This window comes from Gossypium hirsutum, chromosome A09, assembly GCF_007990345.1.
Source record: "Gossypium hirsutum isolate 1008001.06 chromosome A09, Gossypium_hirsutum_v2.1, whole genome shotgun sequence".
Classification (NCBI taxonomy): domain Eukaryota; kingdom Viridiplantae; phylum Streptophyta; class Magnoliopsida; order Malvales; family Malvaceae; genus Gossypium; species Gossypium hirsutum.
The window spans coordinates 64,541,278-64,554,074 of record NC_053432.1 but is presented as its reverse complement, the minus strand read 5'-3'; positions in this window follow the sequence as shown (position 1 = coordinate 64,554,074).

Here is a 12,797-nt window from a genome sequence, read left to right as displayed (position 1 = left end):
TTTTTGCATTAAAATTTTTTATATATTTTAAAAAAAAACTGTTTCTTTTATTGTTTAAAATTTTCTTTTGTATTGTTTTATTTTAAACTATTTTAGATTTACTAGTATTTATGTCAAGCTTTTATTATTTATTTATTTGTTTGGTTTAAATTTATATATTATCATCTTATTTATTATTATCTATATTAAAATGTTTTAATATTAATAATTTCAAATTGTTCATACATTTTTATAATATATATTTTTACGTATATACTTTTCATTCATTATGAATATATACTTTTTATATTTTATATTTTATATTTCATATTTTTATATACATAGATATACGTAATATACACATGTTAATTTATATATATATGTACTTGTACATGCTTAAATATACTTTTCATATTTCATAATTCTTATATACTTACATATATGGATACATATTTTACTCCATATACATACTTATATATTCTTTATATTCTCAAAATATTTTTTTAATTCACATACATATATTCTTATATTATTACAATTTGTAAATATATATACACACACATACTTACATTTTTATTTTATAATACTTACAAATTTTTAGTATATACATATATTTATATACATTTTTATACTCTATAATTTATATGCATTTCTTATTTTCATAACTTAAAATTATACATGCATACATATTTTTTTACATAATTGTATTTATTTCATTTATTATCATTGTTATTTGGTGTTTGTTTATTTATTCACGTACACTGGTGCTTTTTCTAAAATGTTAGTTCTATTTATTTATTTGTATGCTTTGTTTATGTAATCGTCTCGTCATTTCACTTTGCCCATTGTATTGTTGTTACTCACTTTACTTTGCTCACCCTGTCGTATTCGTTGTTATTTCGTCAAGCATTGACACTAAACATCAAAAGGAAAATTTTTCTAAATAAGGCAATATTTCGCGTTTGGAAAATCGAGAAAACGTGCCCTAACGTGCTGGGTTTCGATTTCTCGTTCGACTAAATAGCCAAATATCCTCTTAAAGCTTCAAAGTATGGTTTCATTAAACTATAAGGTGATCTTGGTTTCGATGGTTTAAAGTATCGTGTCCTAACGTGCTGGATGTGATATTCCTTCGGAACAAGAGAATCTTATATTTCAATTCACGTTATCAGAGTTTCTTTTAAGGATCGTATTTTTAAAAACTCTTCAAATTTTCAATTTTCGACACTAAGACACTAATTAATCAACTAGATACCAATTTCGGGCGTATCGAGGGTGCTAATCCTTCCTCGTGCGTAACCGACTCCCGAACTCATTTTTCTGAATTTCGTAGACCAAAATCGTTGTTTTAATAAAATTAAATCATTTATTAAAAACAACCACTTTTTGAGGTGACCCGATCACACCTCGTCAAAAAAGGATTGGTGGCGACTCCCGTTTTCATTCTTTTTTTAAATCCAAGTCGACCCCGTTTTCATCAAAAAAATGGTGTCAACAGCTTGGCGACTCCGCTGGGGAATATAAGAGAGTCAAGCCACGTGTTGATTATTTCTTGTCTTTTTGTCGAAAGTTGAAAATTCGATTTAAATTTACGATCCTCTCATTGCATCTCTTTTGTTTTGAGTTATATTTTTTATCGTGTTCTGTATTTTATTTTATACCTCCACACATTACATTGCATGACCGTTGGTCACACCTTTTAAGTGGAGTGAGAAACTACGCATTCGTGAGGTTTTCACCTCCGCATGGGATAGTGAATCGCTCCCGGGATACATCCGTACCTATGTCTTCGTGAGATTTTCATCTCCGCATGGCCATAGGGAAATGTATTCCCCTGAACTGAACTCGGTCCATATGAGCCTATAATGGGTGAGGATCGAGGAATCTGCTGGTTCAGGTACCCTTACTTTAGAACCAAACCACACATAGCGAGCCATAAGAACCCACCAAGATAGAGCTATTCCAGACCCTAGTGCTTACCGAATAGATGCTTTATTTATTACTGTTTACTTTAAATCCTAGCTCTAATTTGCTTTGTTTGTGATTGCATGGCATTTTCATTTCAAAAGAGGTGTCGATTCACGTTCAGTATAGATAGAAAGCTTATCATGGAAAAGAGGTTTCTTGATAAAGTAGAAGACAATGCAGCTGTACGATTATGGGCTGAGACGATGTGGAGAGAGAAAGGCGATAGTATTGCAGAAGGGTACGTATCAGAGTTATGGGACTTCACCCGTATCAGCGTAATCCAAAATGATCTTCGAGAAATGAAGGAAATATGGGATCAATGGGACGACGGGACCAAGCAGATGTTTTACTGTGACTACGGGGACTTGCCTTACTTACTTGGTGTCAAAGTGGACAAGCATTTATTCCGAGCCCTAGCCCAGTTTTGGAATCCTGCTTACAGTTGTTTCACTTTTGGAAAAGTGGACTTGGTGCCCACCGTGGAAGAATATACGACCTTGCTTCGGTGTCCAAAGATTCAAATTGACAAGGCCTATTCTAGAGCTGCTAGTGTCCCGACATTATTAAAAAAATTGATGAGCATTACAGGGATGAGCGAACAGTGGGTCGTTGCCCGAATCCAACAGAAAGGAGACAGTAAATGCGTTCCTTGGAAAAGCTTGCGAGATTTAGTATTAGCACACCCTGATGTGAAGAAAAGAGTGGATGTCTTCGCTCTAGGTATCTATGGATTGGTAATTTTCCCTAGAGCTTTAGGGCACGTAGATGAGGCCGTCTCTGATTTGTTCGATCGGCTTAGTAAAGGAATCACGCCCATCCCGGCAATCTTAGCAGAAACCTTCAGATCTCTAAGCGCATGTCGAAGAGCAGGGGAGGGAAGGTTCATCGGATGCGCACAGCTACTATTGGTGTGGTTCCATAGTCACTTTTGGAAGGTGGAAAATGTCTCCTATCGAGTCTTCTCAGAAGACTATTCCCCATTGAAGGAACAAGTTGCTACACCAAGACGAGACGACATCACGGAAAAAAAGTGGATGACGATTCTCCAAAATCTTCAGGAGGATGACGTTGAATGGAAAGCTCCTTGGATGGTACCCGACGAGATCCTGTATCGATGTGGGGATTTCGACTGGGTCCCTTTACTCGAAATTTGAGGAGCTGTCGGTTATGCCCCTTTACTCGTATTAAGACAATATAGATCGAGACAGTTCATACCAGCAACACAAGGGCTGGCTCAATGTGAGTTTTCTTATAAGGATGAAAACTACAAGAGAAAAACTCGAGAAATATCTAACGCTTGGAAACAGGTTCACCGAATGAAAAGATTTACCGTAGGAGTGATGGCAACTTCAGAATATTATGGGTGGTGGAGTAAAAGAGTCAATGACAACATCCCTAAGCCGAGGGAAGATTGCGTTCAGTCTATAGAGGAGCATCTACAAGTAGTTCTGTCAGAATTAGAGATCATCAAACGAGACTTTGAGAAAAGAAATTCTGAGTTGGGAAAGAGGATAGAACAGTTAGAAGAAGAAAGAGTGTATTTGGGATTAGACATCGATATCCACAAGCTAGAAGCCGAGAAATTAAGGAAGGGAAAGAACAAAGCTGAAGAGGATTTGGATAGTCTAAAAACAGATTACAAGAAGCTGCGATTGTCGATGAGAACCGTCGGTCTGGGTAAAACGTCAGAGCAGTGGCGACAAGAGATCAATGAGGAAAAGAATAGGGCCGATCAGTGGGAAAAGAAATTTCAATATGCTCGAGCTCGAGAAAACGCTTTGGAAAGGAGTTTGTTAGGGTGCCGAAATGAGAAGGCAGGATTAAAGGCCAAGGTGGCAGAGCTAGAAAAGTCACTTCACTCGTACCGTAGTCGCAACTCCATGATCGAATTAAGAGCAAGCTTAAATAAGATCGAAGAACTGAAAGGAAAGGTAGAGGAGCTTGAGGACGCATTACACAATTCTGAGCTACGAATGGAGCTTCTTGAGAGGAGTAATGATCAATGGCAAGAGCAATTCCATCATTCTCAAAGGCAGATTAGAGATAGAGATTACGTTATGGGCGAAGCTGTGACTCAAGTGCGGGAAGTGGCTGATCATCTGCAAACATTAGCAGTTCAGGCCGATGTATTGAGTTTAAAATATGAGTCAGAATCAAGCCGAGGTCGAGATTTAGCTTGGCTTCTTAGGAAGGTTAAGGCTTTGGGTATAAAGGCGAAGCCGTATATGTAATTTATTTTATGTAAAGAAATTTGCTTTCTAGTTGAGTTTTCTAATGAAATTGAATTCGAATCAATGCCTCTTTTTTGCATTCATCTCATACATTTGCATTACATATCATAAAATGATCCTAATAAAATTAAATTATGACAGTTACCCTGGAAACCAACAAAAATCTAATCAAATATCACTACGGTACTCGTCGCCAAACAAAAGCAATGGATCAAAGGATGGAAAGATTGGAACAGTTGCAACGAGAGATGCAAGATCAGATGCATGAACGACTGGAAAAAATCCAGCAGGACATGTTAGAATCCCAGAACACTGTGATGAACCAATTAAAGCAGTTATTGGCTGGAGGAAATAACAAAGGAAAAGACCCCGTAGTCGATGCTGGGGAAGATCACGATGACCCTGTTTATCCTCCAGGTTTCACCCCAACTAACATCCAAGCACAACCAGAGGTGTACCCACAGAGGGTACCGGTTACCATTAGACCTCAATATCTGGCTGGTGCCTCGGTACCATTGCATTTTCAAATGGGCTCGGGTTCTAATCCCGGGGATAATCCCACCAATCCTGTGGTCCCGGATCTCGATGATGTGGCAGAAACAGAAAAAACAAGAATGAACCTGCCAAAACAACTAGAGGACCGATGTAGATGGTTAGAGGAAAAATTTAGAGTCATGGAGAACATCGACTATCATCGCGGGGTTGACGCCAAGGATCTGAGTTTGGTCCCTGATTTAGTACTCCCACCTAAGTTCAAAATGCCGGAATTCGAAAATATAATGGGACTAGTTGTCCTGAAGCTCATATAACTATGTTCTGTCGAAGAATGACAGGATACGTCAACAACGATCAGCTGTTAATCCACTGCTTCCAGGACAGTTTGATCGGATCTGCAGCCAAATGGTACAACCAACTGAGTCGTGCTAAAGTTAGTTCATGGAGAGACTTGGCGCAAGCTTTTATGAAGCAATACAGTCATGTAACGGATATAACACCCGATCGAATCACGTTACAAAACATGGAGAAAAAGCCTAGCGAGAATTTCAGGCAATACGCCCAACGATGGAGAGAAGTGGCAACACAAGTCCAGCCACTCCTTTTGGAAAAAGAGGTCACCATGTTGTTTATCAACACTTTGAAAGCCCCGTTCATCAAGCACATGTTGGGGAGTGCTACCAAGAGCTTCTCGGATATAGTAATGTCCGGTGAAATGATTGAGAACGCAGTAAGGAGCGGTAAGATTGACACGGGGGAAAACTTCAAAAGACCAGCCCCAAGGAAAAAAGAGGGCGAAGTAAACAACGTAAGCACATATAGCAAGATCCATTCAAAACCGATTACTGTTGGCCCTCCAAAAATGATAACCACTAGTCACCAAGCCCCCTCAAGGCAGGAACCCAACACAAGGACTAACGCAGAGAGACTTCAATTCACGCCCATTCCAATAACATACAGGGAACTGTATCAGAAGTTATTTGATGCACACATAGTATCTCCATTTTATCTCGAGCCCATGCAACCTCCATATCCCAAATGGTATGACACGAATGCCCAATGTGAATACCATGCAGGGATACCAGGACACTCAATTGAGAACTGCACTGGGTTTAAAAAGGCGGTGGAAAGGTTCATTAAGATGGGGATTGTGAAGTTTGACAACCCATTAGGACCCAACGTAGCAGCGAATCCGTTACCCAATCATGCTGATAAAGGGGTAAACGCAATAATCGAAGGTGAGAAAAAGAGAATCAAAACCGACATTACAGAGATAAAAACTCCATTGAGTTGGGTCTGGAGACAAATGATAGAAGGAGGTCTCATCAAACAAGATTCAAAAGAAAGGCCCGAAGGAACGAAGACGTACTGCGAGTTTCATGCTGAAGGAGACCATGACATTCAAAACTGCACTGAATTCAAGGCCATGGTGCAAAATCTGATGAACAACAAAGAGCTAGAATTTTATGAAGAGATCAAAGGACTTGAAAATGGAGAAGTTTATGCCTCGGAGGAGGGGCCTATGGGAAAGGCCCCAAATCACCCAGTGGTGATTATTTCAAGGCCAACGAGTACAGGATCTGGAATACAACTGGCGCCAAGGGTCATAATCCAAAAACCTGTAGCCTTTCATTACAAGGATAGCAAAAAGGTTCCTTGGAATTACGACTGCAATGTGATGATCACGGGAGAGGAGAACCCAATAAATGCTTCAGAAGAGGGTAATGACGCAGGTTTCTATACGCGTAGTGGAAACGTTACGACCTGGGAAATACAAAAAGGGAACCTATAAAAGGAAAAGCCTTGGCGGTTGAACAAGATAAAACGAAGACGACCGGAATTGAACCGCAAATTAACACACCGGTGAGTGAAAATGAGGCTAGAGAATTCCTAAAATTCTTGAAGCATAGCAAGTATAGCGTAGTGGAACAATTGCATAAGCAACCCGCTCGCATCTCAGTGCTCGAGTTACTTCTAAGTTCAGAGATACATCGTAATGCGTTGGTAAAAGTGCTAAATGAGACTTATGTCGCTAAAGATATCTCAGTGAACAAATTGGATCGCCTGGTTAACAATATAAATGCCGATAACTTCATCTTCTTCAACGATGATGAGATCCCGCCAGGTGGTATGGGATCTACCAAGGCCTTGCACATCACTGCCCGTTGCAAGGGGTGTATACTACCGGCGGTACTCGTGGACAATGGATCGGCCCTGAATGTTTTACCCCTGTCTACATTAAACAGGCTACCTGTGGATAGTTCTCACATGAAATCATGCCAAAATATAGTGAGAGCATTTGATGGCACTGAGAGAAAAGTGATGGGGAGAATCGAGATACCTCTATTGATTGGTCCAAATACATACGAGGTGGACTTTTTGGTAATGGATATTAAACCATCTTACAATTGCCTATTGGGGAGGCCTTGGATCCATTCTGCAGGAGCTGTACCATCGTCACTTCACCAAAAGTTAAAATTGGTGATAGAGGGTCGATTGGTGACTATAGGTGCAGAAGAAGACATCATTGCATCAGTCACCGATGATATGCCATACATAGAGGCTGATAGTGAAGCGATAGAATGTTCATTCCGATCATTGGAATTCGTAAATGCCACATTTGTCATCGAGATGATCAAAATCCCAGAGCCTAAGATATCCAAAGCTACGTTAATGAGCTTACAGCTAACGATGGAAAAGGGAGCATTGCCTGGAAGAGGATTGGGAAAATACCTCCAGGGAAGGGTTGGAGTACCGATCCCAGTTAACAAACAGGACCGTTATGGTTTGGGATATAAGCCTAATGCGAGGGAACAGAGGAAAGAGATAGAGAAAAAGCAAGAAAAGAGAAGAGCACATTTGGGCGGGATAGAAGTCAAGTGGGGACCGATAACCTTTCCCCATATATCTAAGACTTTTGTTTCAAGGGGAATTGTCCACCCTGAGGAGAAGGATGAGGTTACAGAAGGAAGGATTGAGAGGTTGGACATCAATGCCATATCCGCGGAAGAAAGGGTGGAAAGGAATTTATCGGGCATTCGTCCTTACGAACCTGGAAGTGTTTTGAATAACTGGACTGCAGAAGAGATCCCTGTAACATTTAGAACTAATTCAGAGTAATATTAAGACACACTTGTTGCCCTAAGCCTGGGGGTGATAAGAATCTTTTGTAAAAGGCACATGTCCAAAATCTAATTTCAGTGAAAACTTATCATTCAGTTTCATCTTGAACAAATATTCTTTCATTCTTTTCATTCCCTTTATAATCATAGTATGCATACAAGTATTCTTAGATTCTTTTATTTGGGCCTCCATTTGTTCCAATAACAGGTCTTCAGATATCAACGAGATGAGCGACTCTGTTACTAATTCAGAGTCTCTATTTGAGCAAGACATGAGTATAGATAATCCTCAAGATTTTGAAGGTGACCAAGACAGCGTTTTATCTCCGGATTTGTTAAGAATGATGGAAGAAGAAGAAAAACAAATTCTACCCTATAAGGAATCAGTAGAAGTTGTGATCTTAGAAGAGGGCAGAGAGGTAAAAGTTGGCGCTTGCATTGCCAAGGAAACAAGGCGAGACCTTGTTGAGTTGCTTCAAGAGTTTAAAGATGTCTTCGCATGGTCCTACCAAGATATGCCAGGTTTAAGTACTGATATCGTAGTACACCGATTGCCTATAAAGGAAGAATACAAACCAGTCCAACAAAAGCTTCGAAGGATGAGGCCTGATGTCTTGCTAAAAATAAAGGAAGAAGTCAAGAAGCAATTTGATGCTGGTTTCTTACAGGTGGTCAAGTACTCAGAATGGGTAGCCAATATAGTCCCTGTTCCTAAGAAAGATGGGAAGGTGCGAATGTGTGTGGACTACAGAGACTTGAACAAAGCCAGCCCAAAAGATAATTTCCCACTGCCTCATATCGATACCTTGGTAGACAACACGGCCGGATACTCACTGTTCTCTTTCATGGATGGTTTCTCCGGGTACAACCAAATTAAGTTGCTTTCTGAAGACAGGGAGAAGACCATATTCATAACGATGTGGGGGACGTTTTGTTATAAAGTGATGCCTTTTGGATTGAAAAATGCGGGAGCAACGTATCAGAAAGCCATGGTAGCATTATTCCATGATATGATGCATAAAGAGATAGAAGTTTATGTTGATGACATGATCGCAAAATCCAGAACAGAAAGGGAACACGTGCAAGTTCTGAGAAAACTGTTTCTGAGGTTAAGGAAGTTCCAGCTAAAACTTAACCCAGCCAAGTGTACTTTCGGGCTAGATCAGGAAAATTGCTAGGATTCTTAGTCAGCGAAAGGGAATTGAAATTGACCCAGACAAAGTTAAGGCCATACAAGAATTACCTCCGCCAAGTACTCAAAAAGAAGTTCGGGGTTTTCTAGGAAGACTAAATTACATCGCTCGATTCATTTCACAATTAACTGAGAAATGTGACCCCATATTCCGTCTTCTTAGGAAACACAATCCAGGTGTATGGGATGAAGAGTGCCAGAAAACTTTCGAAAGAGTTAAACATTACTTGTCCAACGCCCCAGTACTGATGCCACCTTGCCCTGACAAACCACTGATACTATACTTGGCAGTATTTGAGAATTCCATGGGGTGCGTGCTCGGCCAACATGATGAGTCAGGACGAAAAGAAAGAGCGATCTATTATCTCAGTAAGAAGTTCACTGAATGCGAAACGAGATATTCGCCAATTGAAAAATTATGTTGCGCATTGGTTTGGACTACTCGGAGATTGAGACAATACATGTTGTACCATACGACTTGGTTAATCTCAAAGTTAGACCCTCTGAAATACATGATGGAGTCAACTGCTCTAAACGGAAGGATGGCCCGATGGCAAATTCTACTATCTGAATTTGACATAACCTATGTGAATCAAAAGGCTGTAAAAGGGAGCGCGATAGCAGATTTTCTAGCAAGTAGAGCCCTGGACGATTATGAGCCTTTGAACTTTGACTTCCCAAATGAGGATCTGATGTATGTGGCAACTACTGAAGCGAGCACACAAGAAGGCAATACTTGGAAATTAAATTTTGACGGAGCCTCAAATGCCATGGGCAACGGGATTGGGGCAGTCTTGGTATCTCCAAACGGTGATCATTATCCTTTCACCAGTAAACTAGATTTTGATTGCACAAATAACATGGCGGAATATGAAGCATGTATCATGGGAATCCGCGCGGCTATGGAACGCAAAATCAAGGTACTTGAGGTATATGGGGATTCGGCATTGGTAATTATCAGCTCAAAGGCGAATGGGAACAAGAGACCCTAATTGATTAGTTACCGAAGGATAGTCCTAGAATGATTGAGGAGTTTGACGACATCACTTTTTGTTATCTCCCACGAGACGAGATCAGATGGCCGACGCTTAGCTACATGGCTTCCATGATCAAAGTAATAGACCAGAGGATGTGAAGCCTATCCAAATGAGCATTTATGATGCTCCAGCCCACTGTTGTAATATTGACGAGGAAGAGAAAAGGCGACAACCCTTGGTATCAGGACATATTGCGATACGTGAAAATTGTGAATATCCGAACCAAGCAACTGAGAATGACAAGAGAATGTTGAGGAGGCTGGCCAGTGGTTACGTCTTAGATGGGGAAATCCTGTACAAAAGAAGAAAAGATCAGGTGCTGTTAAGATGTGTAGACGCTGTGGAGGCCAAGCAGATCTTGGAAGAAGTCCATGATGGTATTTGTGGAACACACGCTAACGGTTTCACAATGGCCAGACAGATCATGAGATTTGGATATTATTGGTCTACCATTGAAGGAGACTGCATCAAGTATGCTAAGAAGTGCCATAAATGCCAGATTACAGAGACAAAATTCATGTGCCTCCATCACCTCTTCACGTCATGACTTCCCCATGGCCTTTCTCCATGTGGGCATGGACGTCATTGGGCCGATATCGCCAAAGGCTTCAAACGGACATCGTTTCATTTTTGTAGTGATTGACTACTTTACTAAGTGGGTAGAGGCTACTTCTTACGCCAACGTCACAAAGACAGCTGTCAGCAAGTTTTTAAAGAAGGAATCATATGTCGGTATGGAATGCCTGAAAGGATCATATCAGACAATGCATTAAATTTGATAATAGCACGATAGCAGAGGTTTGTAATCAATTCAAGATCAAGCACCACAACTCATCGCCATATCGTCCGAAGATGAATGGTGCGGTGGAGGCAGCCAATAAAATATCAAAAAGATTGTGGGAAAAATGACTGAGACCTATAGAGATTGGCACGAGAAGTTGCCATTCGCCCTCTATGCTTATCGAACGTCCTCAGGACTTCTACGGGGCAACACCATTCTTTGGTTTATGGATGGAGCAGTGCTACCAATTGAGGTTGAATTCCTCTCTCCAGTTTTTCAGAACTAAAGTTAGACGAAGCAGAATGGGTCCAACCCCGATATGATCAGCTGAACTTGATTGAAGAAAGGAGTTAAGAGCTATCCGTCATGGTCAAATGTACCAGAAACGAATGATGCGAGCTTACAATAGAAGTTCGTCCTAGAAACTTCCATGAAGGGGACTTGGTACTGAAGAAGATCCTTCCCATACAAAAGGATTCAAGGAAGTGGATGCCAACTGGGAGGGACCTTATGTAGTAAAAAAGGCCTTTTCAGGAGGGCATTATTTTACTGGCTGGATGGCAAAGCTTGCCAATCCTGTGAATTCGGATTCAGTGAGAGGTACTTGCCTAAAAAAAAAAAAAAAGGAGAGGTCAAGCGAAAACCCGCAAAAGGCACCTTGAGACCAAAGGGGTTTTGAATTGAAAACCCAGGAATGGGCAATTCAAATTTTCGATCAAAGATGAGGCATAGAGTAGTTTTGTCTTCTTCGAATTAACAAGAGGAGAGATGCTACATCTTGGGGCATCAACAAGTCTTTTAGGACTTCTAAACACAGAGTTTGTGCAGAGAAGCTCATGCTCGTATCTGGGGCATCTTTTTTTATCTTATTTACATCTTAGCAAATTTGCTATTTGTTCATTAAAGCTCTGCTCTCAATAAAGTTCCATCTTATTCATTGTGATAATCTTTTTCATCTTATCCGTCTCGTATCTCAGCAAAAATTTGCTATCTTGATTTGTTTGTTTAGAGATTTGCTCTCAACAAATTTCATTTTGTCCATTTTGATAATCTTTTTCAAGCATTAATGGACTGACAATACACATGCGAAGGAGTTCTGCATATTACTCTGAAAGTTTCTAAATATACGAGGACCTGAAACAGGACTATTGTTTAGAAACTAACCAAACCTAAGGGTTGGAAACATTTGAGAAATGATAGTCTAAATAGCGTCTATTTCTTTAGGTTTTCTGTCAAAGGTACTGGCTGAACAAGAAGGCATCAGTGATGGAACCTTGATGAACAATGAGGAATGACAACCTAAGCATTAAAATGGACCATTCTCATGACATTCTACAAATATCATTCATACACATCTAGTTAGGAGCATTTGATCCACTCTGATCATGTCATCCTAAACACTAGACGTAATAGGTTCATAAAATTTTATAGGTCAAAGGAAATATCCTATCTTCCTATATTAGTAGGAAGTGGATCAAAGATGCAGATTTGTCTTCCCATATTGTGGCGAAGTAGATCACAAGATACAGATCTTGTCTTCCCATTTGGTGGCGAAGTAGATCGCAGAAGCAGATCTTGTCTTCATGTATTGCGTGAAGTAGATCGAAGATAGCAGGTCCTATCTTTCTATATTGATAGGAAGTGGTCCACACGCAGATCTTGTCTTCCCATATTGGTGGCGAAGTAGATCGCAGAAGCAGATCTTTGTCTTCATGTATTGGCGTGAAGTAGATCGAAGATAGCAGGGTCCTATCTTCCTATATTGATAGGAAGTGGATCCAAGATACAGATCTTGTCTTCCCATATGGTGTTGAAGTAGATCGAAGATTGCAGATCTTGCCTTCCTGTATTTGGCAGAGAAGCAAATCGAAGATTACAGTCTTATCTCCTAAGTAGTAGTTGGAGCAGACTAAAAACACAAATCTCATCCCCATGGAGTCGTAGCAGAGTAGATTGAAGCTACAAGGTATTGAATGCAGTAGAGTGGATCGA